Raw genomic sequence first — 6,724 nt, forward strand, 5'->3', positions numbered from 1 at the left:
TAGCAGAGGATGGTTTCGATCCATCGACCTCTGGGTTATGGGCCCAGCACGCTTCCGCTGCGCCACTCTGCTGACAGCTGTCATAGTGTGATTCAACACAACTGCTCTATCTTTGCTTTCTAAAAGTGCGCCCGAGATGAAAAGTCTAAACGGTAAACGCAGACGTCACTTTGAGCACTTGGTCTTTTATAGTACAAATATCACACGCTGCACTACATGGGCGTGTCTTCAAGATCGTTGAGAACCAAACCTTCTGCTTTCCCAAGCAACTGATTTTTCCTCCTTAATTCACAAATCTTCAATGAGAATCAGTGAAACGAAAACCAAACATGTGCACACTCGCGTCCTAGTGTGAAAGAAAAATGATGGAAGCATTTGAGAAATAAGAAGAGTAGTCTGAACAGCTCCAGTCTATCAACTGCTCTACAAAGTGATCGCTACTTCCACACCCAGTTTATAACACTGAAAATGATTCAGGAAGCACAGCAAAGTTCTAAAAGCAGTGGTTGAAAAGCGTCTAGATACATAAAATGACAATTTCTCAAAAGTAAAATCTTCAGCTTTTAAATATTGTCATCCACATATTTTCGTTTTTCTCATTTTTACATAACACGCTTTCGAGAAATTGACTTGTAATGAAGGCTGCATCAGAAAATGTGTATCTAAATTAAAATCGGGTTTATGACTTCTGCGTTTTTCAGCTTTCTTAGCGCTTGGGTCTCGATTCAGATATTGCAATGAAAGCAACAGGGGAGTAAGTTTTCCTTTTCTAAATCAAAGGTGATCTGCTCACAAGGAAGTATAAAAACTTCAGCGTTTACTTTTTGAAGACCGCAAATTGTCGAAACACTATTGCTTCATAAGCTAATAAGTAACGTTTCTGAGCACCCATTGTATTACTAATGCGATTATTAATAAAAAAAAGCTTAAATTCACATAATGGAATTTGGACGGCTCAAAGTAGTCTATTCCTTGTACAACTAACTTGCCCGCTGAGTAGAGTTCTAAGCAACGGCAGCAGATATAGCAGTGATAGCAACAGCGTAGAGTGTCACAATACTCTATGAAAGAATTGCGGCTTCAGATCGTTTTGTTCTGTTGAAACTACCTACAGGCTCCGAATTGTTGACATTGGCTTTGATCTTCTTTTTTCAGGTTTCATGAAATTCTTCACATATTTGAAATATTTCATTCGGGTTCGCCCAATACACGGTGCAAACCGTACCTGCAGCAGAATGCTGTGGCACATGAAGCCCTTTTGTTTGCCGGTTGTAATGATTGAGGTGCGTACTACAAATCGAGCAAGCGAAAAGAAAATTAAACAGGAGTCTTTTTTTGGATTGCTAATCCACTGTGCTCTGCTCGTCTAGGTTCAAATCCCATCCTTGTCATAGTTAAGGCCTGAGACGTGTGTGTTTTTTCTAAACGGTGTTTGCATTTGTTTCTTCTTTTACTCCTGTACTAGAGCAGTAATATTTCTAGCGGTGGAAGAACATGGTATCACATGCTGACAGCAGGAACACGTGGCCACAAGCTGCAGTACATTGGTTTTGGAACAGCAATAACTTTCCTGTGGAGACAGGTGCGCCGGTATTAATACAGCGCTTTCGAGCGGAAAGAGTTACAAGAACTGACTTTAACTTACCAGTTATGTTCAATAGCTAAAAACACAAAACCAACCTCTTCAGTGGTTGAATCTAAATAACAGAAGCCAATGCTGCCATCAAGGAAAAAAAAATCCTGAGTTATGTAGTTTTGAGACTACATATCTGACTTTCAGTTTGAAGCGGTACAATGTATTCTAGGTCACATTCGTTCTTGATTCAGGATATATATGAGTGTGCTAATGGTTAGAACTGTTTACATGAGGTACAAACGGTAACATTTTCATTGCGAGAAGAAAGTCAGTCCGTGCGCATTTCTCAGCATGCATATTGTCAGGAAAACTAAACCCACAGTGCCAGCAAACCTTTCGATAGCCTGTAGGTACTGCCATTGCAAATGTAACAGGTTGTTCATACACACAAATGACATCGTTGCTATCTCGTAATTAGGAGATAATTTGGTATTTATTAATTAAGATTTTTTTCCTGGGTGGCAAAAATGCGCTTCCGCAATAAATCATAGACTCTGCTTTCAAAATAGCTGCACCAGGCACTTGGACACAGATAAACACAGGGATTTAAAATTCAGGAATATGAATGGTCAACTGCTTACAGTTGGGTTTTTACGTTTTCTTATTTAGCGATTTGTGTATCAATCTTTTAACAATTCATTAAAATGCTAACAACATGTAAAATAAAAACAACAGCACCGTTAAATGAAGGGGAGACAGGTAGTTTTTTTTTTTTACAATCAGATTCCAATCTCTAATGCTGTGTGTGAGAGCTTAGGTAACTTTCCTTTTCTCACATTTTCTGACGACTATTCCAAAGGGGCACCCTGTCAACTCCTAATACTTTGTATGTTTGATTATTGTCGTTTTATTTAGAAAAAGTTCAATATTGATCATAACTTTAGAAAATTATGATCACGAATAAAAAAGGGGCTAAAGATGTGAGTTGTTCTTGAATCAGAGCCGGGTGACACGGGCTTCTGTTCTGATATGGTTGTACGAGAAGCAGGAGGAATCGCTTCTCTCCTATGGAGCATGAGCTGAATCAGGAGGGAGACATTTCGTATGCTCGTGCATATGTTAACGCATGACCTACATCGTAAAACTAAATTAAAAACTAACATTAAGTTGTCAAAGACATTCATTTATATACAAACAAGAGACACACATAGCAATGGTTCTACATTAACTTGTCCTACACTGATCAGACTAATTGAAATGTATGAAAGCCCGTTTCTGCCAGGGAGTTAAAAAAACGCGCTATGGTATCGCAGAATTCCGACTAAGTAACTCAAAATTGCGACTTGGTATCTCAGAACTCCGACAATGAAATATGGGCTATTTCGAAGTCGCAAATGTGAGATCTAAAGTCAAAATTCTGAGTTTTTAGGTCGCAATTCTGAGATTCTAAGTCACAATTCTGAGATACCATAGTGCGTTTTTTTTTACTCCCTGGCGGAAACGGGCTTCCAGGTTCTCAGTGCTGCGAAGCAAAAGTAATCTCTGAGAAATTAGACAAATTATTATCAGAACATGTCAAAAGCTGATCAGTATTTCTTTACTGGGAAGCAAAGAAATACTTGTATTACACATTTTAATATGACATGCAATTACACATGAAAATTAGTAAAATTATTTTCATTGCGGTACGTGTTGATAGAACAGCCCCCTTGATAAAAGAAAGTGTGGACGGACGTGTCGCATGTTCCGTACTCTGTCTGACAGCGAGTTTAACACACTGTCCTCGGAAATTAGAAACGAATTGAACAATAAATGAATCTGAGCAAATTTTACACGGTGGGTGATCTAATTCTGTCGAATTTACGTGGAACTCCTCCGTTGGGGTCAGATACACACGGGAAAGTGTTCAGGCGGCTTCACGGAGTCCCGCCTCAGACTGGAAGCAGGTTCTAATTAGACGCTGAGAACAATCCGGGCATCTGTGTGTAATTGATTGTGTTGATTGAGCGGTAGTGCGACCATGTGTGTGGTAGCATAGTCCTGCTAGTATAAAAACCTAGTCACCGCGTTCACACTTTATGCTCTCTTGCTTCAACACAGTTTGGTGACCATAGGTCACGTAGCTTAAAATCCCAGTCATGTGTTTTTTTCCTATCTCGTGGTACATAACGTACCATTTCGGACTATCACAAAGGGCTTGATTTCGTAACATGCATGTATTCAATTCCTTTATGGAAAACTTGTATTTCAAGAAATTCACACAGTTTGCGAGAAATGAAATTCAATTCTTGATTATCAGTGCAGAAGAAATATTGCCAGCTGGCAGAAAAAAAAAATTAACCTGAAAGTTGTGATGAGAGAGATGGACCCACCATTCTGTCTGTGTGGCGCGTTCGGTTGTTCACTGAAAGGTTGGTGGTTCGAGTCCACCCAGGGACAGGTTTCTTTTGCGATGTAAACATTGTCTTCGCAAAGGTCGATTGGATTGCTCAGCGAAACCTTAACCATTTTAATATTTGCAGGAAATGCGAGTGCTTAACAGGTGTCAGAATCACCGGGAAATGTCCAATTACTGTATGCCCAACATCGCAACTCCCCAGAAAACCATATTCACCCAAGAAAAAGTCGAGTCGTCATTTATACCCCCGTTGCATCCTCTGCTGAAATATTTAAAAAAATACAATGCAGATTTGTTTAAGAACATGCAAGCATTGTTACATTAGCACCGTGCATTTGGACTTCGATATTTTGACATATTTACCTTAATTTTAAACATAAATATTTCGGGATTATGAGAGCCTGTTACATTGTGTCTTACACCTCAGTGTCAGAATTTTGAGACATTTTTATAACCAGGGGTAGGTTCATAGCAATAAGCAGAAAGTGTGATCATCCTTTGCTCATCCTCGGTTAACCATATATTCTCATATGCCATGTTCTGAATGTCCCATTTAAAACTGCTATATTAAAATTAAGACTTTTTATGATCAGAAGGCAAGGTTGTGGTAAATATGCATAAAGTGCAAGTGAACTTATGTTTTGCCTTTGTCTTGTTATTGTGAGTTTTGAAAATTGGTTTTCAATTTTCTGAAATGTGTTTCACACAAAAATGCAATTTGGATAGTCACTACTTATATATTCCCCTTTACTGAGGATATGTACAGTAATCCATCCCGATTAGTACTTTTAAAAATTACTGTAGAGAGCCATCAGAAAGGGAATGAAAACTTGCATTAAACAAAATCAAGCTGCATGTAATCATCCATAGTGATACATTTTGTAAGACAAGACAGGAAGAAAGACACTGGTGGGATTTGAACGCAGAATCACCTGTTTAATAGGAAAACACTTTAACCAAATCAGCCAAGATGCTGTCAGAGTATTAACATCATGTCTGCATCAGTGATTACAGCTGACTATCGCTGGAGGACAGTGAAGTCAGCCTGCATAATGAGGGGGAAGAGACTGACCTCTGTGATGCACTATAGAGTTACACTAACCTTCTATCCAACTGTTCTATGCTGCATTCTATCCTAGTGGTAAATATTGATTTCCGTGCGTGTAATATTCCTTTTTTTGTCAAATATTTTCAAGCACAAATTTTGATGTTGAAAATAAGCCTTGTGGTTTTCAATGTTGTGATCCTTTTCCCCCAGTGTCACCCAAATTGATACACTGTGCTTTGGCAATTCTTCAGGCGATATTGTTTAGAGGAGCTCAGTTGAATTAGTTTGCGTATATAAAGTATTTCTTTTCCCTTTAATCCTTTAAAACATATTACATTTTCAAAACATTGTATCTTTCTTCCTACTAATTGTAGCGGCAATGCTTGTTAATAAGAGAATTAAGTGTTGCTGTGCTTTCCCAAATGAGGCCCCATCTCTCTCTTCATCTCTGTGGTGCAGCCACAGAGAAGCTATTCAGGCAGGCTGATTTAAAGATGTTTTCTTTTGATAAGGGACAGCTCCCAAATGGGGATGCATTTAGCTAAGCCTGGCTATCATGATCAATGGGCATCCATTGGCGCCTATCTGTCTAGGGAGTGCCAGATGGACATCTGAACTGCATTCCTAAGTGTCAGGAGTAAGTGACTCATATCTCACCTTGATCAACCAATCAGGGACTGGTAGGGCCGAGCAACCCACGTGGGTCTCTGATGCCCATGAAACTTTCATCCAATAAACGAGCTGAAGTTCCTACAGGTAAAAACAGGCAACACAGAGCTCCGAGACTATTCTAAAGGGAATTCAAAGGAGAATTCCAGGGCTGTGAGACAATTCCAGGGCGGGACGGCCCAGAAGCAGAAAGGCTCCCAAGGGCAGAACATTCTCGCAGCGCGCCTCCTGACCATCCTGAGACTCAGCCTGGACAACCACGGAACGGCCAGTGTGTCCGAATGCCAGAACTTTGCTTTGTTCTAAGAGTCAAGAGCAGAGGTTGCCAGAGAGTAACCAAAGGATCCACCCGAGGTTAGCACCAGCAGCAAGCCTTGTGAACAGGTCAGAACTGTGGACAGCTGAATCACTATTCAGAACTATCGCTTCATCAGGAACGAACTGGTCTTCTTCCTGACCTGCTGGGACCCACAGTCATCTTTTTTCCTGTGCACAAACTTCGCTAGTTTCAGCCAAAACTAACTAGCCGGTCTTTAGAGAGCATCAGCAGCGCAACGTCGCAAGACGCACACCACAGCCATGCACGGAGCCATTGAGCCCGCAGGAGACCTAAATCCCCAGAGATTGGATGAGTATTCCACTTCACTGCATTACTGCTCGAGAATTCAATTGTTATCCCAACCAGTTGATATCAATTTAACTCCTAAGAGTTATGTACTTGTTTTGAGTATCTAATGTAGAAGTTGTAAACAAGTTCAATTACGAAATGGTCTAAATGAATGATATACTGAACGTATGTCCTCTAGATATGTGTAACTGTAACTGAATGAATATATATCTTTTGTATTCTGATAACCTTTACGATAAGATCTGTTAGGTTTACATGCATATTCCATATAATAATAAATGTATCCTCGTGTATTAGTACCTGTGTGTGCGTTTTTTTGAGTTATATCGCATGGTTGGATACTAAGACCATTAAAAGAATCAATTTTGTGATTTACTGCCACAATTAATAATTGTCCCAGTAAAT

At 39.7% G+C, this 6,724-nt stretch overlaps 1 non-coding gene across 1 annotated transcript; it reads right to left on the reverse strand.

The window, feature by feature from the left end:
• On the reverse strand, nt 1-72 carry trnam-cau (transfer RNA methionine (anticodon CAU)). Its single transcript has one exon. It is a non-coding gene; the product is annotated as a tRNA-Met (tRNA).
• Between the last annotated feature and the right edge of the window lie 6,652 nt (nt 73-6,724).

Source organism: Lepisosteus platostomus, chromosome 5 (genome assembly GCF_059453375.1).
Source record: "Lepisosteus platostomus isolate fLepPlt1 chromosome 5, fLepPlt1.hap1, whole genome shotgun sequence".
Classification (NCBI taxonomy): domain Eukaryota; kingdom Metazoa; phylum Chordata; class Actinopteri; order Semionotiformes; family Lepisosteidae; genus Lepisosteus; species Lepisosteus platostomus.